The 27,257-nt window shown below is 49.4% G+C and overlaps 1 long non-coding RNA gene across 1 annotated transcript; it reads left to right on the top strand.

Moving 5' to 3' along the window:
- Positions 1–570: 570 nt before the first annotated feature.
- LOC140394787 (uncharacterized) lies at positions 571–13,419 on the top strand. Its single transcript, XR_011936004.1, has 3 exons — positions 571–865; positions 9,644–9,749; positions 12,621–13,419. It is a non-coding gene; the product is annotated as an uncharacterized lncRNA (long non-coding RNA).
- The last annotated feature ends 13,838 nt before the right edge of the window (positions 13,420–27,257 follow it).

Here is a 27,257-nt window from a genome sequence, read left to right as displayed (position 1 = left end):
AAGTGCCGCAGGATTTCTAGCCTCTGACCTGCTCTTGCAGCCACAGTATTTATATGGCTGCTCCAATTCAGTTGTGGTCAATGGTAACCCCCAGGATGTTGAAAGTGGAGGATTCAATGATGGTTATGCCATCAAGGGGCAAGGTTTGATTTTCTCTCATTGGAGATGGCCATTGCCTGGCACTTGTGTGGCATGAATGTTACTTGCCGGGGCAGCACGGTGGCGGAATGGTTAGCATTGCTGTCTCACACCACCGAGGTCCCAGGTTCGATCCTGGCTCTGGGTCACTGTCTGTCTGGAGTTTGCACATTCTCCCTGTGTTTGCGTGGGTTTCACCCCCACAACATAAAGATGTGCAGGGTAGGTGGATTGGCCACGCTAAATTGCCCCTTAATTGGAAAAAATGAATTGGGTACTCTAATTTTTTTTTTTAATGAATGTGTCTCCAGCACTTAGCTAATGTACTCAACCTCATGTTCCCAGACACAAAATTGCACTGCCTTAAATCTTATGATCGTAAACAGTTTTGTTTTTGAATCCCAAGAATTCAAGATGGTGATTCCCAATTCCCAAATGAGAGGTCAAAGAGGGGGCTTCCTAAAGCTTCAGTGTATTGTGAAGCTTAATGAGAATTTGACTAACACACTGACAGTATTTTGGACAAAGGATAATGAAAACTGTAGCCAGTCGATGCCTATAAACAGACACAGCATCGACAACCAAACAACAGCAACAGACACACGCGATTTTACACTGACTCTCGTCAACCTCCAAATCGAAGATGCTGGAGTTTATTACTGCTGTGCTGCTGCATATTCGTCATCACAGATCATTACAATCGGTTCGATAAATGTGCAAGTTCAGGGTAAGTTGCCTTTATTTTACTCAAACTTTTAAATTACCGACCTTACACATATTAATATTACATTGCGTCAGCTACTCCGGAATCTGTTCCCTCAGTTCTGCTCACTGTATACTGTATCATGTAATAATAATAATCACTTATTGTCACAAGAATGCTTCAATGAAGTTATTGTGAAAAGCCCCTAGTTGCCACGTTCCGGCACCTGTCCGGGGAGGCCAGTACGGGAATTGAACCCGCGCTGCTGGCATTGTTCTGCATTACAAGCCAGCTATTTAGCCCACTGTGCTAAACCAGCCCCATGTGTTGTCCAATTTGACATCTTCATTTGTGCTATCGCCTCTATATGACTGCCAATTAGAATATAGAAGTATGTTGCTTTTTCTATGGGTACATTTTAATTTTTTGGAGTGTGACATTGTTTTTATAGTATCGATTTCCATGATGGAGATACAAATCCTAATACATGAGAGAAGTACAATAGCACCGGCCACCGAAACAGCATCATCCCCAGTGTGAAACAATCGAACAGGAGGAACAGTTTAATCAGAAGCTTGGCCCAATTGGGAGCAGCAGTCTGGTTTCAGTGACTGACACCCAGAATGTCACCAATGATCGAGGGAATGATGGCAAGCCCAAAATAATGGCACCCCCAAGTCACTGAGCAAAATCACTTGACAATTGAGTGAAGCAGAAAAACAAACTATTTGTGCTTGGTGTTCCAATGGCATTGAGATGGGCAACAAATGGGTGACTTCCCAAAGTGGTGGTGGGTTCATTGATATTTATATTGTGCATGTAACTTGGCTGAGGCAAGGGAGAAATATTCTGGAGATAGAATAAAGCAATCTTGATATTGTGCATGGCCTCGACAGTAAGAATTCTAAAATGTTGACCCGGGAAGAGAATGGAGTCAATGCCAAGAAATGGAATTTGCCGGGAGGACTGGAAACAATGGTCTGGATTCTCTGCCGCCTCGCGCCAAAATCTCGTTTGGCTGGGGGGCCATTGCCAGAGGCCCGCCCAGCGATCCTCCGCTCCCAACCGGCCGAGTTACCGACGGCGTGGTTCTAACCACCTATTGCCGGTCGGGACTCTCGCGTGGCAGCTGCGGACTCGGTCCGCGGCCACCCTGGTGGGGGACAGGGGGATCGGACACAGGGGGGGGCCTTATAGGCGGCCGGCAGACAGCTCGGCGCGGTGAGATCTTCGGGCGCGCGGCTGATTGGGGGGTCTACATTCTGCCTCCGCGGTCCGAGTCGGCCATGGCGCTCAGCACGGCCGCTGGAGGCCGCCGCCATGTGCATGTGCGGACTCAAAACCAGAAGTGCGGGGGCCCGTATCCACAGCTAAAGATGCGTGAATCACTCTGGGTCCCTGTAGTCCCCTGCAGGTCAGTGAATCGGCTCATCTTTTCTGCAGGAACCTGCAGAGTGAAACGCCAGCATTTTTACGCCGGTGTGGGGACATAGTCCCATTTTGGGAGAATCCAGCCCAATGGCTTTGGCCTTCCCAATTTTCAGTTGGAAAAAGTTGGGACTTATCCATGGTTTAACGTCAAACAGGTGGTCTGACACAGTGGAAGTGAACATGGTATCAAGAAAGGTGGAGAGATACAGCTGGATTTTATCAGCCTATATATGGAATCTGCCATGTTATAAAAAATAACGTGTAGATATGGAAAAGAATGAGACAAGGATAGATCCTTGAATGACGCCAATGTTGACAGTTCAGTTCCAGGAACCATTACTGCAGAAGAATTGTTTTCATTCAGATAAATAAGGAGTGGGAAATGCAAGAACTTTCCCACAGAGTTGGACAATGGAGAAGAATGACGCTTTCCATTGTGTCAAACCTTAGGACTGCAAGAATAAATAATACACCATGGATACCGCCACAGTGAATTAATGGCTTTAACCATTCAATTTTGTTCTTATCTGTTGGGCGGAAGCTAATTTGGAGCAATCCATTCAGTTTTGGGACAGATGAATCATAGAATCATAGAATTTACAGTGCAGAAGGAGGCCATTCGGCCCATCGAGTCTGCACCGGCTCTTTTGAAAGAGCACCCTACCCAAGACCACACCTCCACCCTATCCCCATAACCCAGTAACCCCACCCAACACTAAGGGCAATTTTGGACACTAAGGGCAATTTAGCATAGCCAATCTACCTAACCCGCACATCTTTGGATTGTGGGAGGAAACCGGAGCACCCGGAGGAAACCCACGCACACACGGGGAGAACGTGCAGACTCCGCACAGACAGTGACCCAAGCCGGGAATCGAACCTGGGACATGAAGATGGAACTTGGAAGTGATAATACAACCAATGGTCTTACAGGGGAACGGGCGCTTAGCAACGGTTGAAGAGTACAAGTGAGCTAATATTTGTTTTTGTAGGGAGGAGTAAAAATGGCAGTTTTAAAAGGGTGAGGAATGTTGCTTAAGGAAAGGAAACCAATATTAACTAGAGGTGGGTTTAGGGTAATACCTTGGTGGTCAGAGGTTGATTAAAGAGGGACGAAACAGAAGCTGGGTCCCAATGGAAGATCTACTCTTGGAAAAGGCATGAAGAAAAGGAAGAGTAATATGGAGTCAGGTCTGAAAGTTAGGAGAAAGCCAGAGGCAGGAATGAGAAGATGCAAAGAAGAAAGATAGGATGGTCTCCATTCTGGAAACAAAGGAATCCACAAGCTTCTCCCTTGATGTTTTAGGTAGGGATCGAGGGGCAGAGCATTGGGATTTGAGGAGCAAATTGATCAAATAGAAAAGAAGCCTTGGAATGTCAACGTCAGCTACTCCAATTTTGACAGAGGAGAGAAAAATACACAGGTGTTTAATGTGGCCATTTTGGAGGGAAAGAGGCCAAGACTCATGGGCGTGATTGACTGAAGAAAATCAAATTGAATTGGTTCGAAATATTCAGTCTCATCGACGGGGTTTGCCAGGAGCTTCTACTGAAATATCACAAGGTCTTCCAGAGAGAATTAGGATGCACAGAAGGTGTGAAGATCTGTGTAGAGCCAGAAGCAACACCGACAATCTTTCCCGCCAGAGGTGCCTTATGCTCTACACCAGGAAGAAGAGGTGGAGTTTAAGTGCCTGGAGGACCTGGGGATAATTACTCCAGAACAGTTTTCAGAATGTGCAGCACCCACCGTACCAGTGTTGAAGCCAGACTGCACAGTCTGAATGTGTGGTGATTATAAGATGACAGTCAACAGGGTGGCTAAAGTAGATAAATATCCTATAGCTAGGTTAGAAGATTTATATGCTAAGTTGTCTGGAGGTCTTAAATACACCAAGTTAGATTTAAGCCATGTGTACCAGCAGCTTGAGCTGGAAGAAGAGTCAAGAAAGTTTGTTACTATAAATAATATAGTAAATAAAGACTTGTTCCAATTTAAAAGATTGTCTTTTGGTATCTCATCGGCCTGTGCGATATTCCAGCACACATTGGAGAGCCTACTGCAGGAGCTCTGAAGGTTGTTGTGTATCTGGATGATGTCCTAGTGACAGGGGCGACACAAGAGGAACACAAGGCTAATTTAGAAGACATCCCTCATAGGTTTAAAGAAGGTGGGATTTGGTTAAAGAGTGAAACGTTTCAGGCTGATGGAGTCAAGTATTTAGGTTTTAGAGATGATGCGAGAGGTTATACTTGAAGATAAGATAAAGGCAATCAAAGGTGTTCCGGGAATCAAGAATGCATCGGAATTGAAGTATTTTCTAGAGACTGTCAATTTTATTACGGCTGCTTTTTGTCCAACCTGTCGACCATCGAGGTACCCCTTCATCAACTTCTAAAAAATCGCCAATGTTGGAAGTGGGAGGATTCCCAGAGGAAGTTTTTATCAGGTCAAACAGGCCCTCCAGTCATCGACCTTCCTGGTCCATTTCAATCCGGATAAACCCATTGTTACCTGTGATGCATCTCTGTTTGGCATTGGTGTGGTTCTCTCACACAAAATGGAAGATGGTGAAGAAAGACCTGTTGCCTCCACATCCCAAACAGAGGAAATATTCCCAGACAGATAAAGAAAGTCTGGCTGTCATTTACACTGTAAAAACATTTCACCAATACATTTATGGTCGACATTTTATCATTGTCTCAGACCATAAACCTTTACTTTGCATTTTTCATAAAGATAAGCCCATCCCACAAATAGCTTTAGCACGAGTGCAAATATAGGCACTGCTGCTGGCTGCATATTCATAAACCTTTCAGCACATACCCGGAACCCAACTATCAAAAGCAAATGCTTTGAACAGGATTCCATTACCGTAAACAATTTCTGAGACTCCCACTCTGCAGGAGATCGCCCTGGCTCTAAATTTTCTTAATACCTTGGGGATGATTTTACTTTAAAAAAAATTTAGAGTCCAGTCTGGGCGGAAATGTAGCACCGGGAACGGGCCCGCTGTCGCACGGGAATACCGTCTGAGGCCGCACTTAGCCACATATTCTTAATAATAATCTTTATTGTCACAAGTCGGCTTACATTAACACTGCAATGACGTTACTGTGAAAAGCCCCTAGTCGCCACACTCCGGTGCCTGTTCGGGTACACAGCGGGAGAATTCAGAATGTCCAATTCACCTAACAGCACGTCTTTCGGGACTTGTAGGAGGAAACTGGAGCACACGGGGGAAACCCACACAGACACGGGGAAAACGTGCAGATTCCGCACAGACAGTGACCCAAGCCAGGAATCGAACCCTGGTCCCTGGCACTGTGAAGCAACTGTGCTAACCACTATGCTACCGTATCGCCCGTGCTGCACTGAGGAACTCCAATGAACAGAGCTCCTCTGGGTAGGAAGAGATCGGGGCGCCATCTGATCTCTCCACCGCCCTGACGCAACCCCCGGACACACATCCCCTCTCCCCAGTGACCCAACTCATCTGCTGGGGGTCCTTGAATCCCCCCGCACCTCACCAGAGACTGGCAGGGCACCCCTGGGCTCGATCCATGGCACAGGCAAAATGGCACTTAGCACCTTGGCACTGACAGCCTGGCACCCCTGCAGTGCCCCTGCCAGCCTCACATTGCCACCTGGGCAGACTGGCAGTGCCAGGATAGCATACAGTTGTCACTGCCAGGGCACACAGGTGGCCCTGCCAGTGTGCCAGGCTGGCAGTGCCAGTGTGCCCAGCTGGCACCAACAGTGCCAGGGTGCCAGCCTTGCCAGAGGCCAACCATGCAGAGGCCTCCAATCGCCCGGGAGACCTCCAAGTGCCCGCATGCCTGGCCCCCATTTGTGGGGCCCTGTGCTAATCGGCACTCGGTTGGGGTCTCCTGGACGAGGCCGATAGATACCGGGTGGCCGATCGATCCGGCATCAGCAGGGCTAAGTGGGGTTTTAAAACCCACAGCAGCGTCAATGAGAGTGCCGTGCTCCGGTGCCTCAACAGCAGCGGCAATGCTTTCTACTCCACACATATTGTAACCGCCTTTGGCATACTATTAACAGGCCTGAGCCGGTATTCTCCGGGGCTCCCGCGATGCTCCAACTCCGCCTGGAGGAATTACCAATGCCGAGTTTCACTTGTGGTTTTAGAAATTGGGAAGCAGGCACTGTGGCTGCTGAGGGAGGGAGAGAGAGAGAGAGGAGGTGCTGAATGTGGTGACTGTTGTGTCGCTGACCGGGGGTCTTCTGCCAGGGTCGGGGGGGGGGGGGGGGAGTAGCCTGGGGCGGCCAGGGGTTGGGCCTCCGGGTCGGGGTGGACGGGCACGAAACACCATTGTGCTGACTGCCCACTGCGAGCATATAGTGCCACGGGTCGGAAGTGTCCCCCCCCCACCCCAGGCCATCCCCCCAGGTATCATCTGGCCCCAGTCGACCTGTCAACGGGATGGGCGCACTTCAGCGCAACCAATGCCATCTTATTGGCTGGAATCAGTGTGTGTGGGCAGTGGAGTGTTCATATGCGGCTGCAGCCTGCCAGCCTCTCGAGTGCCAATCCTAACCCCGGTGAATCGGACACGTTTTGCATTGGAATCGCTCATGTTCCACCTGGCTCTGGTGCGAGCCCGTTAACGGTTCCCGAATTGCTCCGGGACCGGCACCAATTTTGCTGTCGTCGAAGTCCACAGATTCTGTCCTGTCCCAGGGTAGAGGGGTCAATTACTAAGGGGCATAGGTTTAAGGTGAGAGGGGCAAGGTTTAGAGTAGATGTACGAGGCAAGTTTTTTACGCAGAGGGTAGTGGGTGCCTGGAACTCGCTGCCGGAGGAGGTGGTGGAAGCAGGGACGATAGTGACATTTAAGGGGCATCTTGACAAATACATGAATAGGATGGGAATAGAATCATAGAAGTTTACAGCATGGAAACAGGCCCTTCGGCCCAACCAGTCCATGCCGCCCAGTTTTTACCATTAAGCTAGTCCCAGTTGCCCGCACTTGGCCCATAACCCTCTATACCCATCTTACCCATGTAACTATCTAAATGTTTTTTAAAAGACACAATTGTACCCGCCTCTACTACTACCTCTGGCAGCCCATTCCAGACACTCACTACCCTCTGAGTGAAGAAATTGCCCCTCTGGGCCCTTCTGAATCTCTCCCCTCTCACCTTGAACCTATGCCCTCTAGTTTTAGACTCCCCTACCTTTGGGAAAAGATGTTGACTATCTACCTTATCTATGCCCCTCATTATTTTATAGACCTCTATAAGATCACCCCTAAGCCTCCTACGCTCCAGGGAAAAAAGTCCCAGTCTATCCAGCCTCTCCTTATAACTCAAACCATCAAGTCCCGGCAACATCCTAGTAAATCTTTTCTGCACTCTTTCCAGTTTAATAATATCCTTCCTATAATAGCGTGACCAGAACTGCACACAGTATTCCAAGTGTGGCCGTACCAATGTCTTGTACAACTTCAACAAGACGTCCCAACTCCTGTATTCAATGTTCTGACCAATGAAACCAAGCATGCCGAATGCCTTCTTCACCACCCTGTCCACCTGCGACTCCACCTTCAAGGAGCTATGAACCTGTACTCCTAGATCTCTTTGTTCTATAACTCTCCCCAACGCCATACCATTAACTGAGTAGGTCCTGGCCTGATTCGATCTGCCAAAATGCATCACCTCACATTTATCTAAATTAATCTCCATCTGCCATTCGTCGGCCCACTGGCCTAATTGATCAAGATCCCGTTGCAATCCTAGATAACCTTCTTCACTATCCACTGTGCCACCAATCTTGGTGTCATCTGCAAACTTACTAACCATGCCTCCTAAATTCTCATCCAAATCATTAATATAAATCACAAATAACAGTGGACCCAGCACCGATCCCTGAGGCACACCACTGGTCACAGGCCTCCAGTTTGAAAAACAACCCTCTACAACCACCCTCTGCCTTCTGTCGTCCAGCCAATTTTGAATCCAATTGGCAACCTCACCCTGGATCCCGTGAGCTTTAACCTTCTGCAACAACCTACCATGCGGTACCTTGTCAAAGGCTTTGCTAAAGTCCATGTAGACAACGTCTACTGCACTGCCCTCATCTACCTTCTTGGTCACCCCCTCAAAAAACTCAATCAAATTTGTGAGACATAATTTTTCACGCACAAAGCCATGCTGACTGCCCCGAATCAGTCCTTGCCTCTCTAAATGCTTGTAGATCCTGTCTCTCAGAATACCTTCTAGCAACTTACCTACTACAGACGTTAGGCTCACCGGTCTGTAGTTCCCAGGCTTTTCCCTGCTGCCCTTCTTAAACAAGGGCACAACATTCGCCACTCTCCAATCTTCAGGCACCTCACCTGTGGCTGCCGATGATTCAAATATCTGTTAGGGGACCCGCAATTTCCTCCCTAGCCTCCCACAACACCCTGGGATACATTTCATCAGGTCCCGGGGATTTATCTACCTTGATGCGCTTTAAGACTTTCAGCACCTCCTCCTCTGTAATATGCACACTTCTCAAGACATCACTATTTATTTCCCTTAGTTTCCTAACATCCATGCCTTTCTCCACCGTGAATACCGATGAGAAATATTCATTCAGGATCTCACCCAACTCTTGTGGCTCTGCACATAGATGCCCTTGTTGATCCTTAAGAGGCCCTACTCTGTCCCTAGTTACTCTTTTCCCCTTTATGTATTTGTAGAATCTCTTTGGATTCTCCCTTGCATTATTTGCCAAAGCAATTTCATGTCCCCTTTTTGCCCTCCTGATTTCCCTCTTAACTCTATTTCGACAATCTCTATACTCTTCAAGGGATCCACTTGATCCCAGTTGCTTATGTACGTCATATGCCTCCTTCTTCTTTTTGACCAGAGTAGAGGGATACGGACCCCGGAAGTGCAAAAGATTTTAGTTTAGACGGGCAGCATGGTCGGCACAAGCTTGGAGGGCCGAAGGGCCTGTTCCTGGGCTGTACTTTTCTTTGTTCTTTGTTCTCAACACTTCGTCTCTGAAATGCAGAATCCCGCCCCCTGTGTTTTCAAGAGTTAAGAGAATGGTTCTTATTGGCTGGCGTTTTGAGAAGCCAGAACAAATGAAGCCCGATTCGAAACCTTGGGATGAAATCACTTGTGAGGACAGGGTCCTCCTGTGGGGTTGCAGAGTAATAGTGCACGACGAAAGGAAAATCAACTTGCTTGTTTAGTTTGTACCTTAGAATATGCTGTATGTGGAGATAAAAATAACAGTGAACATTGGTACCAAAGCTTGTGTGGAATTGTAAACAATGCTAATCCTCAATGTTTTATATGTTTTCATAGGCGATTTGCACCTTAACAACATTTCTATTTTCTTATTATTCCAGCGTTCAACACTACACTGCTGAACCTTTTTGCGCTCATTATCTGCAAAGTGATTATCTTGGTGATTGTCCTGGCAGTTGGCCAAATTTGGGTTTGCAAACAGAAATGGTAAGAGCAACATTGAGTGTGACATTGTAAAGAGCTCACAACTGTCAAAGGAGACTAAGCCTGCAATTGCGATGTTTACAGGAAAAAGCACTCCGACTCTGATAGCATCTTTCAAAAACCACAGGATGTCCAAAGGCACTTCACAGCTCGTTTTTAAAGAGTGGCCATTGTCGTAATTGAAGGAAACAGAACAATTAAACTGTGCAACAGCAAGAACTCGCCAACAGCTATGAAATAAACAGTTAAATAATCTGGTGATGGCGCAGAAATAAATGTAAATGCTGGCGGGGGCAACACCGCCACCCCCGCCACACTGCTCTTCCATCAAAAGGTGGCACGTAATTTTAAATCCACCAGAAATAGGGCCCTCATTCTACTTCTCATCCAGAAAGCAGCATCTTTGACAGTGCGGCACCCCTGAACTGGGATGTCAATGTATGTCACCAAATCTCTGATGTGTGGCATGGTAGCGCAGTGGTTAGCACTGTCGCTTCACAGCACCAGGGTCCCAGGTTCGAGACCCAACTTGGGTCACTGTCTGTGCGGAGTCTGCACGTTCTCCCCGTGTCTGTGTGGGTTTCCTCCGGGTGCTCCAGTTTCCTCCCACAAGTCCCGAAAGATGTGCTGTTAGGTGAATTGGACATTTTGAACTCTCCCTCAGTGTACCCGAACAGGTGCCGGAATGTGGTGACTAGGGACTTTTCACGGTAACTTCATTGCAGTGTTAATGTAAGCCTACTTGTGACTATAAAGATTATTATATATTATCATTATAACTCACAATCTACTGACTCCGGGGCAAATGAGCTTCCACAGATCCAGGCTGACACACTTCCGACCAAAAATGAAGTTTTTTTTTAAATGTGTAAGTTATGGTGCTGCATTTCTCAAATGGATTTCAATCTCTTTTCTAAAATTTGAAATGGCCGTTCAAAGAAATTTTGCCCAATTTAAAGCTGGTCCACAACCATTTTAAAATCAACTTTTTAAAATGTCAAAGCATCCATGCACGGCTTGGCAAATATATGAATTGCCTGATGATCTAACTTGTTTGTGGAAAAAAACAAAGGCATTCTTCATATACCCTGCCATTTATTAAACACTTTTGTAAAGCTCTATGCTTTTTTCAAAACCGAGAGCTGAGGATCTAGGAGGTCTTATTCCGATGAACGTGTTCGTTGGAGTAAGATCAATTTGAAGGCGGCATGAGGGCGCAGTGGTTAGCACTGCTGCCCCAAGGTGCCGAGGACCGGGTTTGATCCCGGTCACTGTCCGTGTGGAGTTTGCACATTCTCCCCACGTCTGCGTGGGTCTCAGCCCCACAGCTCACAGATGTACAGGGTAGGTGGATTGGCCATGCTAAATTGCCCCTTAATGGGGACATTTTTTTAAAAAAATTAAAATAAAATAAGATCAATTTGATCATTTGTGGAAGTTACACTGTGCTTGTACAAACCAAATATTATCTGAAAATGTTGTTACTGAGCATGTGGATAATTCAATTTTCAACCTGTCTCACGTAAGCACGTTAACAGTGCACTGTGCTAGACATCTGGTCCTGCTTGTCCTACCCCATATACAAGGTATTTAATTTCATCTTGGATTGCTGTTGATTTGTGCTGGACCAGTACTCGTTTCCCAGCTTTGAGCAAACTGGAGATGGGAAATTAGTTTATTCAGATCTTATCTCTGCCCAATGACCCAAATCTAGACTTTGTTACAGAGGATATATAGCAGATAGAGAGGCTTAAGAGCATTCCTAGTGAGGCAGCTACAGAATACATTTTTAACAGCATTCATCAATTTTTTTAAAAATCTGAAATGTGCAGCAAAGCCCCTCCAATTTCTTCCAGCTATAGAATCCCTGTTTGAGGCGCTATAATACAATGGGCCTCCAGCAGATTGCGATATTAAATTGTGGACAGTCTTAATACCAGTGCACACCTGTTTTTTTATAAATTTAGAGTACCCAATTATTTCTTTTCCAATTAAGGGGCAATTTAGCGTGGCCAATCCACCTAACCAGCATATCTTTGGGTTGTGGGGGTGAAACCCACGCAAACATGGGGAGAATGTGCAAACTCCACACGGACAGTGACCCAGAGCCGGGATTCGAACCCGGGTCCTCAGTGCCGTAGGCAGCCATGCTAATCACTGTGTCACGGCACACCCTATACCAGTGCAAACCTGATGCTTGAGTAGATATTCACCCACAGATGTCTTTGTGACTTCCTTTAAAGCAGACTGTGTTGCCTTTGTTACTTAGAAATCTTATTGTACACATCAAGCCGATGAAACCATGTTCATTTTTAATTTTTAAAATCACTGTAAACAATGGATACATCTTTGCAATAACCTGGAGCGGGATTCTCCGACCCCCCCCCCCCCCCCCCCCCCCCCCCCCGGATCGGAGTGTCCCCGGGGGGGGGCGCCGCGAATCCCGCCCCAACGCCGACTGCTGTATTCTCTGGCGCCGTTTTTCGGGCGGGGGGATTCCCGCCACGCCGGTCGGGGGCCGTTGGCAGCGGCCCCCTCGGCGATTCTCCAGGCCCCGATGGGCCGAGTGGCCGTCTACTTTTGGCCAGCCCCGCCGGCGTGAATCACTCAACTCACGTACAGGCAGGACCTGGCAGGTAAGTTGGCGGGGGCGGTCCTCGGAGGGGGGGCGACGCCAACCTCTCCGGCGTCCACCTAGCCCCCTAGACAGGTGAGAATTCCTCACCTTGGGGGCCATTTAAGCCGGAGTCGTTGGTGCCAGTTTTCCCGCTGGCGTGGGGACTTAGTCCCCAGAAAGGAGAATCCCGGCCCTGATGTCTCAATGATCTTGCAATTAAACGGAGAAAGGGAATGAAACGTATTCGTTTGTTTCAGACAATGGTAGAAATCTGAAGATGCAGCACTGGAGTCCTGTGAAAAAGCAAGTGACTGAAAACCGCGTCAGTTCGAAATGCGGCAGCACTTCAACATTTGGATCATGTCCAAATTTCTTCTCGCGTTCATTTTTATCCTTGTATTTTATGTCTTGTCACCTGCTACAAATCACTTTCCAGCCACTATTGGAATATTCTTAATAGGTCACAAGATAAGCACAGATGAAAGAGGCCATACTCCCCACTTCTATGCAAAGGGAAAGGGTGCGTAACCTATGGCCAATCTGCTACTACCTATTTTCCACCACCTCCACAAGTTACAATGAGCAATTAAATCTTGAAAACATATGTCTGGGTGCCACGATTAACTTTCCAGACAAAAAGAAATGCATCAAACGTAAGTTCATAAGACAAAGGAGCAGAATGAGGCCATTTGGCCCATCGAGGCTGCTCCGCCTTTCAATCATGGCTGATCCCATCCTGACCTCAACTCCACCGTCCGTCCTGCCCGTTCTCCATAACCCTTCAACCCATTAGCAATTAAAAATCTGTCTAACTCCTCCTTAAATTTACTCATGGTCCCAGCATCCACCGCACTCCGGGGCAGCAACAAAGTCACTCTAATTATTAAACAATCTGCCTCTGCAATGAATAACAAATAAGACGATGTGTGCACAAAGATATAAATGTTCTTCCTTTCCCACATCATGGCTGTTTGCTCCCATGCCACATGACATGACAAACATTCTGAGATGATTTCCCACTTTGGGAGGTACCTGACCACCACTAGGATACCCCCCCCACCCCCCCCCCCCCCCGCCCCTCCTCCGAAGCTGTGCACATGTGTTCAGTCGTGGCACAGTGGGTCACTCGCTCCTCAGTGAAAAGGTTTTGGGTTCAAGCCCCACCTGTGGCTTGAGCATGATTTCCAGGTCGGCACTTCATGCGGTACTGATGGAGGGGGCGCTACATGGTCTGAGGTACCATCTTTTGGGCGTGGCATTCAACCGATTATAAAAATGCAACTTATTCTTTCATTTTACAGTGTTCAGATTTAAACCTGCACCCATTCTGTCATGACTTTGTACATGGGTATGGTGACGTATGATACTGCTTCACCTTTTTGCGGGTTTAATCATACTTTAATGTCGATGTGAATGCTGATTAAGTCATGCAGTGTCTGTAATAATGAAACATTCCAGAGGTTTGCAGCACACGGCATCCCAGTGCAGCAAAGTAAATACGATGTTAAATTCATTGCTAGCAGATCCATCATCATTCTGAAGAGTCAAACTGAATGTACGTATCTCTGTTTATTTTGACAAACTGGAAGTAATACCTGTTTCGAACCAACTTGTTTACACCTAATGCTTATGAATGTTACCTACCAGTGGAACTCTGTACAAAAGACAGGTCCAAATAAATCTTAAGCTTGCAGAAAAGGCTGCCATCCTTTTGTTTCCATCTGTCCCGGGGATCTGGGCATTTATTGCCCATCACCGATTGCCCGAGAAAGGTAACGGTGAGCCATGCCCTTGAACTGCTTTCAATCTGTGCGGTGTAAGGTAAAGTCGCCATAGTCCCAGGTGACCATACGCTGCTTTCCCCTTTGAGGGGGAGAGCTGACTGGTGGTGATTTAACCTGAGGATCACCACACCTCAGGCAAGGGGCAAGGTTGAGAAAGCGGGTCCTTCATGAATAACCTCAGCCGGCGCGGGAATTGAACCCACGCTGCTGGCCTTGTTCTGCATCACAAATCAGCTGAGCTAAATCGGCCTCTTCTGAGAGGGAGTTCCAGGATTATGACCCAGTGACAATGAGAGGGCGTCAATGTATTCCAAAACCAGGATCCTGCTTAGCTTGGAGGGAAACTCCCAGGTGGTCGTATTCCCATGCTGACATTGTCCTTCTAGATTCGAGCAATTGCATGTTGGGAACTGCTGTCAGAGAAACCTGGGCAAGTTGCCGCGGTACTTCTTACAAATGGTACACACTGCTGCTTCTGTGCACCAGTGCAGGGAGGTGTCAATGTTTAAGATAGTGGATGGGGTGCCAATCAAATAGGCTGTTTAGTTCTGGACGGTGTCAAGCTTCTTGAGTGTTCAGGTTGCACTCCTGACCAATGTCGAGAAGATGGTGAGATGGCTTTGGGGAGTGAGTTTATATGAGGGCCACAGTATTTATATGAGGGTCCAATTAAATATCAATAATGCTGTTGAATGTCAAAGGGAGGTGAAGTTGAGCTGTTTTTTGTTGGGCATGGTCATTGCTTGGCCTCATGGGCTATGAATGTTACTTTCATTTATCACCGCAAGTCTCAGCATTGTCCAGGTCTAGCTGGGTGCAGACACACACTGCTTCTGTATCTGGGGGAGTTGCAAATAAAATAATAATAATCATTATCATTGTCACAAGTAGGCTTCAATGAAGTTACTGTGAAAATCCCCTAGTCGCCACACAATCGCTGGGGAGCATCCCAACTTCTGACCTTAGGATGGAGGGAAGGTTCTTTGATGAAGCAGCTGAACGTGGTCGGGTTAAGACACTGTCCTGTGGAACTCCTGCAATGAAGTTCTGATTGATCTTCAACATAACAGGGTAGCACAGTGGTTAGCAGTGTTGCTTCACAGCATCCGGGTTCGATTCCCGGCTTGGGTCACTCTGTGCGGAGTCTGCACGCTCTCCCCATGTCTGCGTGGGTTTCTTCCGGGTGCTCCGGTTCCTCCCACAAGTCCCCAAAGATGTATTTGTTAGGTGAATTGGACATTCTGAATTCTCCCTCAGTGTACCTGAACAGGCGCCGGAATGTGGCGCCTAGGGGATTTTCACAGTAACTTCATGGCAGTGTTAATGTAAGCCTACTTGTGACATTAATAAAGATTATTATTATTTCAACCGTCTTCCTTTTGTGTGAGGTATGATTGCAGGAAGCGGAGAGCTTCCCTCCTGCCTCGCACCTTCAATTTTACTGAGGTACCTTGATGCCATGCTCAATTTTTGCCTTGATGCCAAGGGTAGTCACCTTCATCACACTTCTAGAAATCAGCTCTTGTGGCCATGTTTGGGCCAAGGTTGGAGTGAGGTCTGGAGCTGATCAACTCTGGAGGAACTAAAAGTGAGCACGTGAGCAGGTTACATCTGAGTGTGTGCTACTTGGTAGCACTGTCAATGATTCACTTCTTATAGACACATGACCTATTAAAATAATCTAACCACAGGAATAAATGCTGCTTGGATTTGGCAGATGCACTTTCAGGCATCCACGTAACAGTAGGGGAAAGGAAAATTGGTCATAACGTTTTTGCACAAATTGGTAAATGCACTGCGAAAATACTAGCATCACAATACTGGATTCCTAACAGGGAGTTGAGATTGTATGGTACAACCCTGAACATTAGAACTAAGAACAAAGAAAGTTACCGCACACGAACAGGCCCTTTGGCCCTCCAGAGCTGTACCAACCATGCTGCCCATCTAAACTAAAACCCGCTACCCTTCCGGGGACCATATCCCTTTATTCCCATCCTATACAAGTATTTGTCAAGATGCCCCTTAAAAGTCACTATCGTATCTGCTTCCACTACCTCCCCTGGCAGCGAGTTCCAGGCTCCCACCACACCATGTGTAAAAACTTCCCTCGCACATCCCCTTTACACCTCGCCCCTCGCACCTTAAACTTATGCCCCCTATGAATTGACCCTTCCACCCTGGGGAAAAGCATCTGACTATCCACTCTGTCCATGTCCCTCATAATCCCTTACAGCCTGTGAGGATACAAAGATTTCTCTCAAGGCCCCAGCAATTTCCCCCCTTGCCTCTATTCTTTCTCATTTATGTCTTGATTGATAATGGAACAGGCGACAACATCCCTTGGTGACATGCATTGTCCTTCAACCTGCACAGTTTGTGAGTTACAAATCTAAGTCAGGAAAAATAATTCCATTTTCATGCAATTTTATTGCAATAATTAGTATGTTAGCTGATTCTATAATGTGAGCCAAGCTGGCTTTTAGCATTGATCTGAAGGCTCACAGCAAAAACGTTATATTGTGAATACTTCAAAGAATATGGGTGCGATCTAAAGCCATGTCATGTCATGTGGGAATCCGAGCAAACTGGTGAGATTGCAGGAAACACAACCATCTTCCTTTACACTAAATGTGATGACAACTGGTGGAGAGTTTTCTCCCTGATTCCCATTGACTTCAGTTTTACTCAAGCTCCTTGAGGTGACACTTGGTCCGATGTTACCTTGATGTCAAGGGCAGTCCCTCTTATCTCAGCTTATCGGAACATGTTTGGACCAAGGCTGTAATTAAGTCTGGAACTAAGTGGCTGATCGGTAAGCAGGTTAATGCTCAATAAGTGCCGCATGATAGCTCAGTCGATAACACCTTCCATCACTTTGCCGATGATCGAGAGTGGACTCAACATAGAATCCCTACAGTGCAGAAGGAGGCCATTTGGCCCATCGAGACTACACGGACCCTCTGAAGGAGCACACTACCTCGGTCTACTTCCTCCGCCCTATCCCCGTAACCCTACCCAAACAGCACATTTTTGGACACTAAGGGGCAATTTAGCATAGCTAATCTACCTAACCTGCACATCTTTGGACTGTGGGAGGAAACTGGAGCACCCGGAGGAAACCCACACAGACATGGGGAGAAAGTGCAAAATCCATAAAGACAATCACCCCAAGGCCAGAATTGAACCCGGGTCCCTGGCGCTGTGAGGCAGCAGTGCTAACCACTGTGCCACCGTGCCGCCTTGATATATTGATTCAAGTTTTATGGAAAAATGTTATTTAATGATTAACCAAGAAAATTAAAGTAAGGATTGAAGGATAAAAATACAATTCAGGAGTCAGAGAGTTAATTGAGAAATTCTTAAACTTCCTGTCACTGGGCAATTTATTGGCAAAAGTCAAAAAGCAGACCAAACACGTCCAAATTTAACTGGAAAGTGGTGTGAATTGTAAAATAGGTCAAAGCACCTTGGATATCTCGTATGCAATGATGCTGAAGATAAAATATGTGTTTGGCCTTTAGGAAATTGGACAGCAAAGTGAGAATTAGCCGTGTATCTGTGGTTTGGAAACTATGCCTACAACTGACCACAGAGCAATGTGCACCAGAAGCAGAGGTTATAACCCAGCTTGCAAGTACAGAGATCTCACAGCAAAAATGACCGGTTCAATCAGACGGTTGACAGATAAATAGATCAAAGTAATCTATGGAGCTTGCGCCTACATACTCCCATTCTCCCCCCCAAAATATCATGCCTGTTCGTAAATTTACAACTGAGTTGTTCCGACCTTCAAAATTCCCTACCTCTGTATTAGTGGGTCTTTGCCATATTGATCTTATGGCCCATAGAATTCATAGAATCCTTGCAATGCAGAAGAAGGCCATTCGGCCCATCAGGTCTACACCAACCCTCCAAAAGAGTACCCTACCTAGGCCCATTCCCCCATTCTATCCCCGTAACCCCACCTAACCTACTCATCTTTGGACATTAAAGGGCAATTTAGCATGGCCAATCCACCAAATGAAAAATGAATGAAAATCGCTTATTGTCACAAGTAGGCTTCAATGAAGTTACTGTGAAAAGCCCCTAGTCGCCACATTCCGACGCCTGTTCGGGGAGGCTGTTACGGGAATTGAACCGTGTTGCTGTCCTGCCTTGGTCTGCTTTCAAAGCCAGCGATTTAGCCCTGTGCTAAACAGCCCCTGCACATCTTTGGACTGTGGGAGGAAACAGGAGCACCCGGAGGAATCCCACGCAGACGGGGGGAGAACGTGCAGACTCCACACAGTCACCCAAGCCAGGAATCGAACCTGGGTCTCTGGTGCTGTGAGGCAGCCAGGTGGCATTCTCTGGTTTTCCAGCCACGTGTTTCTCGGCGGCATGCCTTTCACTGGCAGCGGGATTTGCTCTTCCCAACACTTGTCAATGGGATTTCTCATTGAAGCCACCCCACGCCACCGGGAAGCCAGTGGGCGGATGTTTGCCTCCAGCGGAGAAGGAGGATCCCAACGACCAGAGAATCCAGCTCATATCTCAAATATTGTGTGTAGTATTGGTGTCCCTATTTAAAGAAGGATGTAACTGCATTGGAGGCAGTTCAGAGGACGTTTACAAGATTGATAACTGAAATTATGAGTTGGACAGACTGGGCTTGTTTCCACTGGAGTTTAGAAGAATGAGAGGTGACTTGATTGAAGTATATAAGATCCTGAATGGTCTCGACAAGGTGGTCGTGGAAAGGATGTTATCTCTTGTGCGTGATGTGGTGATATGCATCACAAATACGCAAGGGGTTAATGCAAATACACTACGACTAAGTAAACACTAGAGGGAGCACCAGAGACGTCACGACATGCAAACATACAGCTAATGAACACTTAGAATAGGACACGACCAATGGGCAGTCAAGACACCCAGAGGTGACACTACCACAAGGGGGCATTGCACAACACATGTATAAGGACAGGGCACACATGCTCTGTCTCTTTCCACAGGTGACACTTAGAGAGTAGGACAGGGGCAGATCAGAAGCATCACACCCACCACGTGGCTTAGAGCAGACTGGTTAGTTAGACTGAGTTACTGTAGCAAGATTAGCAGGAGAATCGAACTCATAGAGAACTGTGCTAATGGTTCAATAAATCACATTGAACTTACTTCAAAGTCTGGAGTATCTTTTGGTCAAAGCTGCATCGAGTTGCAGCCTGTGTTATCCCAGAGTACATAACACAACAGGTGAGTCCAGAACGAGGGGGCACTGTTTTAAAATTAGGGGTTGCCCATTTAGGACAGAGTTGAGGGTTGTGCAATTTTGGAACGCTCTGCCTCAGAAGGTGGTGGAGGCAGGTCATTGGGTATTTTTAAGGCGGAGGTAGATAGATTCTTGTTAGGCAAGGAACTCAAAGGTTATTGAGGCAGAGGGGGATGTAGAACCCAACAGCCTTGATCTTATTGAATAGCAGAACAATAGCGGATTTCAAACAATGACGAGACAGAATATAGGAATTAGATAGAAAATCTGGTGAACTGGTGCGACGACAATAATCTCTCCCTCAATGTCAACAAAATGAAGGAGATTGTCATCGACTTCAGGAAGCGTAGTGGAGAACATGCCCCAGTCTACATCAATGGGAACTAAGTAGAAAGGGTCGAGAGCTTCAAGTTTTTAGGTGTACAGATCACCAACAGCCTATCCTGGTCCCCCCATGCCAACACTATAGTTAAGGACTTCCGGTTGCGGCGATGACCAGCTAAGCCGCACGTTTCGGCAGCTCCAGCTCGAACGGACCTTCGGGCTCTTTTAAGAGCCCCAACGGGAAATTTTTTCGGGACGAAACCCGGTGTGGGGTGAGGCAACAGGGAGTCCCCCACCCCCCCCCCCCCCCCCCCAACAAAAAAGAAAAATATCGGCGGCGGCGGCCAGATCGCGAAGAATCCTCGAGGACAGGGGCAGAAGGAAAAAGGAGCAAGATGGCGGCGGAGAGAGCCCAGGCGACATGGGGGCCGGACCAAGACGAATTTTTGAGACGGTGTGTGGAGCTGCTTAAGAAGGAGGTGCTGGCCCCGATGCTACAAGCAATTGAGGGGCTTAAGGAGGCACAAAAGACCCAGGAGATGGAGCTCCACGTGGTGGAGCAGAAGGTGACGGACAACGAGGACGAGATCTTGGGCCTGGCGGTCAAAACGCAGACGCACGAGGCGCTCCACAAAAAGTGCATTGAAAGGATTGAAGTCCTAGAAAACAGATCACGGAGAAAGAACCTTCGGATCCTGATCTCCCCGAGGGAGTGGAAGGAGCGGACGGTGGGGCTTACGTGAGCACGATGCTACGCTCGCTAATGGGAGCTGAGACCCCCTCGGGCCCCTTGGAAGTGGAAGGGGCCCATCGGGTCCCTGCGAGGAGACCAAAGGCGGGAGAACCACCTCGGGCGACCATCGTGCGATTTCATCGCTTCAATGAGAGAGAGGTGGTTCTGAGATGGGCCAAAAAGGTACGAAGTAGTAGATGGGAGAATGCGGTAGTACGGGTGTACCAGGATTGGAGTGCGGAGGTGGCGAGAAGGAGGGCGCGTTTTAATCGAGCCAAGGAGGTGCTACACAAGAAGAAGGTGAAGTTCGGGATGTTGCAGCCGGCGCGACTGTGGGTCACGCACCAGGAGAGGCATCACTACTTCGAAACGGCGGAAGAAGCTTGGACCTTCATTAAAAACGAGAAACTGGATCAGAACTGAGGGACTGATGTTGGAGGGGAAACGACAATGCTGATGTATATAGAGATGTAAATTGGGGAGGGGGGGACACTAAGAAATGTGGGCGCCGGTGGGGGGGAAGAAGAGATATAGGCGGGGGATGGGGAATGGGAGCGGGGCGGCAGAGGGAGCTGTGCCACGAGGGGCGGGTCGGCTCTAGAGAACACGGGGCTTATTGTTCTTGTTCCCGCGCCAGAAAGATGATGGTGGGAAGATAGGCGCAAGGTAGATGGGAGTTCCCCACACGGGGGGGTCAAGGAGAGAGCGGGAGAAGCCGGGGTCAGTTGAAGTCAGCTGACTTTCGGAAGCAATATGGGGGGAGTAATCATGCTAGATGGGGATGGGGGGTGGGGGGGGGGGATAACTGGGTTGCTGATGCAGAGATCGAAGAGGAACTGGTAAAAGAAAAGGTGGTCGAGGCGGGAATGCGCCGCCTGGGGAACGGGTGGGAGCACGGAATCGGGACGTGGGACTGGCCTAGAGAGGGCGATGGCTAATCGACAGGGGGGGGGGGCAGGCAGCCCCCCAGTTCGGCTGATCACGTGGAACGTGAGAGGCCTAAATGGGCCGATTAAAAGGGCCCGAGTGTTCGCGCACTTGAAAGGACTGAGGGCAGACGTGGCCATGCTTCAGGAGACGCACCTGAAGGTGGCGGACCAAGTTAGGTTAAGGAAAGGATGGGTGGACAGGTGTTCCACTCAGGGCTGGATGCAAAGAATAGAGAGGTGGTCATACTGGTGGGGAAACGGGTGTCATTTGAAGCTAGGAACATTGTAGCAGACAGCGGAGGTAGATATGTGATGGTGAGTGGCAGACTGGAGGGAATGGAGGTCTTGTTGGTTAACGTATATGTCCCGAATTGGGATGACGCGGGATTTATGAAGCGGATGCTGGGACGTATCCCGGACCTGGAGGTAGGAAACCTGATAATGGGAGGGGACTTCAACACCGTGTTGGACCCAGGGTTAGATAGATCTAGATCTAGGACCGGAAGAAGGCCGGCAGCGGCCAAGGTGCTTAGGGGGTTTATGGACCAAATGGGGGGAGTGGATCCGTGGCGATTTGTTAGGCCGATGGCCAAAGAGTTCTCCTTCTTCTCCCATGTTCACAAGGTGTACTCCCGGATAGATTTCTTTGTTTTGGGAAGGTCACTGATCTCGAGGGTGGAAGGAACTGAGTACTCAGCCATAGCTGTTTCAGATCATGCCCCACACTGGGTGGACCTGGAACTAGGAGAGGAGAGGGAGCAGCGTTCACTCTGGCGACTGGATGTGGGATTACTGGCGGATGAGGGAGTCTGCGGAAGGGTGCGGGGATGTATCGAAAGGTACCTGGAGGCCAATGACGATGGGGAGGTCCGAGTGGGAGTAATATGGGAAGCACTAAAGGCGGTGGTCAGAGGAGAGCTGATCTCCATCAGGGCCCACAAGGGGAAAATAGAGGCCAAGGAAAGGGAAAGACTACTGGGGGAGATTTTGAGGGTAGATAAAGAATACGCGGAGGCCCCGGATGAAGGACTATACAGGGAGAGGCGACGACTCCAGACGGAGTTCGACCTGTTGACCACAAGGAGGGCGGAGGCACAGTGGAGGAAGGCACAGGGGATGAGATATGAATATGGGGAAAAGGCGAGTCGCCTGTTGGCCCATCAGCTGCGAAAGAGGACAGCGGCGAGGGAGATAGGGGGAATTAGGGATGAAATGGGAGCTACGGTGCGGAGAGCAGGGAAGATAAACGAGGTGTTTAAGACCTTTTACGAGAGACTATATAGGTCCCAAACCCCGGAGGGAAAAGAGGAGATGCGGTGGTTCCTTAATTGGCCATGCTTAATTGACCAATTAAGGTTCCCGAGGGTGGAGGAGCAGGAGGTGGAAGGCCTGGGGGCGCCGATTGGGGTGGACGAGGTTACCAAGGGGCTGGGGAACATGCAGGCAGGGAAGGCCCCGGGACCAGATGGGTTCCCGGTGGAATTCTATAGAAAATATGTGGACTTGTTGGCCCCGCTGCTGGTAAGGACCTTTAACGAGGCCAGAGAAGGGGGGGACCCTACCCCCGACAATGTCGGAGGCGACGATATCGCTAATCTTGAAGCGGGATAAAGATCCGCTGCAGTGTGGGTCCTATAGGCCTATCTCACTGCTAAATGTGGACGCCCAGTTGCTAGCAAAGGTGCTGGCAACAAGGATAGAGGATTGTGTCCTGGGGGTGGTGCACGAAGACCAGACAGGGTTCGTAAAGGGAAGACAACTAAATGTCAACGTGCGACGGCTATTAGGGATGATAATGATGCCCCCAGCAGAGGGGGAGGCAGAGATAGTGGCGGCAATGGATGCAGAGAAGGCATTTGATAGGGTGGAGTGGGAGTATCTATGGGAGGTGCTGAGGAGGTTCGGGTTCGGGGACGGGTTTGTCAGCTGGGTTAAACTCCTCTATGGGGCCCCAACGGCAAGTGTGGTCACAGGTCGGCAAAGGTCGGAGTATTTTCGACTACACGGGGGAACAAGACAGGGATGCCCGTTGTCCCCATTACTGTTCGCGTTGGCAATTGAACCACTGGCCATAGCGCTGAGAGACTCCAGAAAATGGAGAGGGGTGATTAGATGGGGAGAGGAACACCGAGTGTCACTCTACGCGGATGACCTACTGCTGTAAGTGCGGACCCAGTGGGGGGGATGACAGAGGTCATGCAGATATTGAGGGAGTTTGGAGATTTCTCGGGATATAGTCTTAACATGGGGAAGAGTGAACTTTTCGTGGTACACCCTGGGGACCAGAGTAGAGGGATAGATGGCCTACCGCTAAGGAGAGTGGAAAGAAACTTCTGATACCTGGGGATTCAGATAGCCAGGAGCTGGGGAACCTTACACAGACTCAATCTGACACGGCTGGTGGAACAAATGGAAGAGGATTTCAAAAGGTGGGACATGCAGCCGCTGTCACTGGCGGGCAGAGTGCAGGCAATTAAGATGATGGTCCTCCCGAGGTTCCTATTTGTGTTCCAATGTCTCCCTATACTGATCACTAAGGCCTTCTTTAAAAAAATAGATAGGAGCATCACGAGCTTCATGTGGGCAGGGAAGGCCCCGAGGGTAAGGAGGGGGTTCCTACAACGTAGTAGAGACAGAGGGGGACTGGCGTTGCCGAATTTGGGCGACTACTACTGGGCCGCCAATGTGGCGATGATTCGTAAATGGATGATAGAGGGAGAGGGAGCGGCGTGGAAAAGGTTGGAGATGAAGTCCTGCAAAGGGACGAGTTTAAAAGCGCTGGTGACGGCGCCACTACCGCTCTCCCCAAAAAGATTTACCACGAACCCAGTGGTGGCGGCAACATTAAGTATCTGGGGCAATGGAGGTGACAGAGGGGTGTGCTGGGAGCCTCGGTCCCCGATCAGGAACAACCATAGGTTTGCCCCAGGGTGGCTGGACGGAAGATTCCAGAGCTGGCACCGGGTAGGAATCAGGAGAGTGGGAGATTTATTTATAGACGGGAAGTTTGCGAGCTTGGGAGCGCTTGAGGAAAGGTATGAGCTGCCCTGGGGAAATTTCTTTAGATATATGCAGGTGAGAGCGTTCACGAAACAACTGGTGAGGGAATTTCCGCTGCTCCCGACACAAGGGATCCAGGACAGGGTGCTTTCGGGGGTGTGGGTCGGGGAGGGCAAAGTGTCAGAGATATACCGGGAGATGAGAGAAGAGGGGGAGGAGTTGGTGGGCGAACTGAAGGGAAAATGGGAAGAAGAGCTCGGGGAGGAGATTGAGGAGGGTTTGTGGGCTGATGCCCTAAGCAGGGTAAATTCCTCTTCCTCGTGTGCCAGGCTTAGCCTGATCCAATTTAAGGTGCTGTATAGAGCACACAGAACGGGAGCAAGGTTGAGCAGGTTCTTCGGAGTGGAGGACAAGTGTGGGAGGTGCGGGGGAAGCCCGGCGAACCACACACATATGTTTTGGTTGTGTCCGGCATTGGAGGGGTATTGGAGGGGAGTGACGGGAGTGATCTCGAAGGTGGTGAAGGTCCGGGTCAAGCCAGGCTGGGGGTTAGCTATATTTGGAGTAGCGGATGAGCCGGGAGTGCAGGAGGCGAAAGAGGCCGATGTCGTGGCCTTTGCGTCCCTAGTAGCCCGGCGTAGGATTTTACTCATGTGGAAGGAAGCGAAACCCCCCGGACTGGAGGCCTGGATAAACGATATGGCGGGGTTCATAAAACTAGAGCAGATGAAGTTTGCGCTGAGAGGATCGGCTCAAGGGTTCACCAGACGGTGGCAACCGTTCCTCGACTACCTAGCGGAACGTTAGAGGGAAGATAGATGGCCAGCAGCAGCAACCCAAGGGGAGGGGGGGGGGAGGGAGGGGGGGTAAATTGATTGGGTTTTTGGAGGGGGAGAGGGGGCGGGGGGGGGAGTATTACTTCGTGTTAGTTGGTTAGTTTACCATGTTAGTTACACAATGTTATATTGCAGTTATCATGTGTAGCGCACAATGACTTACGAGAGAGACGAGTAGTGATGAAGTCGATGAGGCTTTATTAAGCGAGACTTGTCCCCAGCAGTTCAGCAACAGAATGAAGCGGCGGGGAGAAGCTCGGGTTCTTATACTCCACCTTCAGGGCGGAGCCAGGAGTCAACAGCCAACCAGGACCTGGGATCTGTCAGCCAATAGCATCACGGCTTCACAGTCCCACATGACCCCTAATACATACCACCACATTCACCCCTTGTTAAAAATGAACCCGGCGGGGTGGTGCTTCGCATGGTGGTAGGGGTTTACAAGGCTGGTCCTGGGAGGAAATTTCGGACATGTTATTACAGTTTTCGCCCTACACTGGGCTATGTACAAGGTTTGTGAAACTATTTACAATATTAGTGAGAGAAAATTTATTTTGTTACAGTCCAACAACATTCTTGGTGTCACGCCGATGCCACGAGTCGAGCGGGCGGTCTGGTCTTCCTCGTCAATCGCCTCAGCCCCGGTGGTGGTGCAGGTGATTGTTCCGGCGTTGTCGTCTCCGGGAGCGTTTCGGTGTTTGTTCCTGTTTTACTCCTGGGCGGGCACGGGAGGAGGACCGATCCTCCCAGGAAGGGGGCGGTCGCGGGGTGTGCCGGTGGCAGGGAGGGGATGATCGGTGTCGGGGGGGTGTGTGTGTTGCCGGCGGGCGCCAGGTCTCGCAGGGAGACCGTGTCCTGTCGGCCGTCGGGGTACGCCACGTAGGCGTACTGCGGGTTCGCGTGGAGGAGGTGAACCCTCTCGACCAACGGGTCCGACTTGTGCGCCCGCACATGTTTCCGGAGCAAGATGGGTCCTGGGGCCGCCAGCCAGGTCGGCAGCGACGTTCCGGAGGAGGACTTCCTGGGGAAGACAAGGAGGCGCTCATGAGGCGTTTGGTTAGTGGTGGTACACAGCAGCGACCGGATGGAGTGGAGAGCGTCCGGGAGGACCTCCTGCCACTGGGAAACTGGGAGATCCCTGGACCGTAGGTCCAGTAGGACGGTCTTCCAGACCGTGCCGTTCTCCCTCTCTACTTGCCCGTTCCCCCGGGGGTTGTAGCTGGTCGTCCTGCTCGAGGCTATGCCCTTGCTGAGCAGGAACTGGCGCAGCTCGTCACTCATGAAGGAGGACCCCCTGTCGCTATGGATATATGCGGGGCAACTGAACAGTGTGAATATGGTGCCAAGGGCTTTAATGACTGTGGCCGCTGTCATGTCGGGGCAGGGGATGGCGAAGGGGAAACGGGAGTACTCGTCCACCACGTTCAGGAAGTATGTGTTGCGGTCGGTGGAGGGGAGGGGCCCTTTGAAATCCAGACTGAGGCGTTCAAAGGGGCGGGAAGCCTTGATCAGGTGCGCTCTATCCGGCATGAAAAAGTGCGGTTTGCACTCCGCGCAGATGTGGCAGTTCCTGGTGACTGTACGGACCTCCTCCACAGAGTAGGGGAGGTTGCGGGACTTTATAAAATGGTAGAACCGAGTGACCCCCGGGTGGCAGAGGTCCTCGTGGAGGGCTTGGAGACGGTCTATTTGTGCGTTGGCACATGTGCCGCGGGATAGGGCATCGGACGGCTCGTTCAGCTTTCCGGGACGGTACAAGATCTCGTAGTTGAAGGTGGAGAGCTCGATCCTCCACCTTAAGATCTTGTCATTTTTAATTTTGCCCCGCTGTGCATTATCGAACATGAAGGCTACCGACCGTTGGTCGGTGAGGAGAGTGAATCTCCTGCCGGCCAGGTAATGCCTCAAATGTCGCACAGCTTCCACTATGGCTTGGGCTTCCTTTTCCACTGAGGAGTGGCGGATTTCTGAGGCGTGGAGGGTTCGGGAGAAAAAGGCCACGGGTCTGCCCGCTTGGTTAAGGGTGGCCGCCAG

The sequence above is a fragment of the Scyliorhinus torazame genome, chromosome 18 (genome assembly GCF_047496885.1).
Source record: "Scyliorhinus torazame isolate Kashiwa2021f chromosome 18, sScyTor2.1, whole genome shotgun sequence".
NCBI lineage: Eukaryota > Metazoa > Chordata > Chondrichthyes > Carcharhiniformes > Scyliorhinidae > Scyliorhinus > Scyliorhinus torazame.
This window is presented reverse-complemented; position numbering and strand designations above follow the sequence as displayed.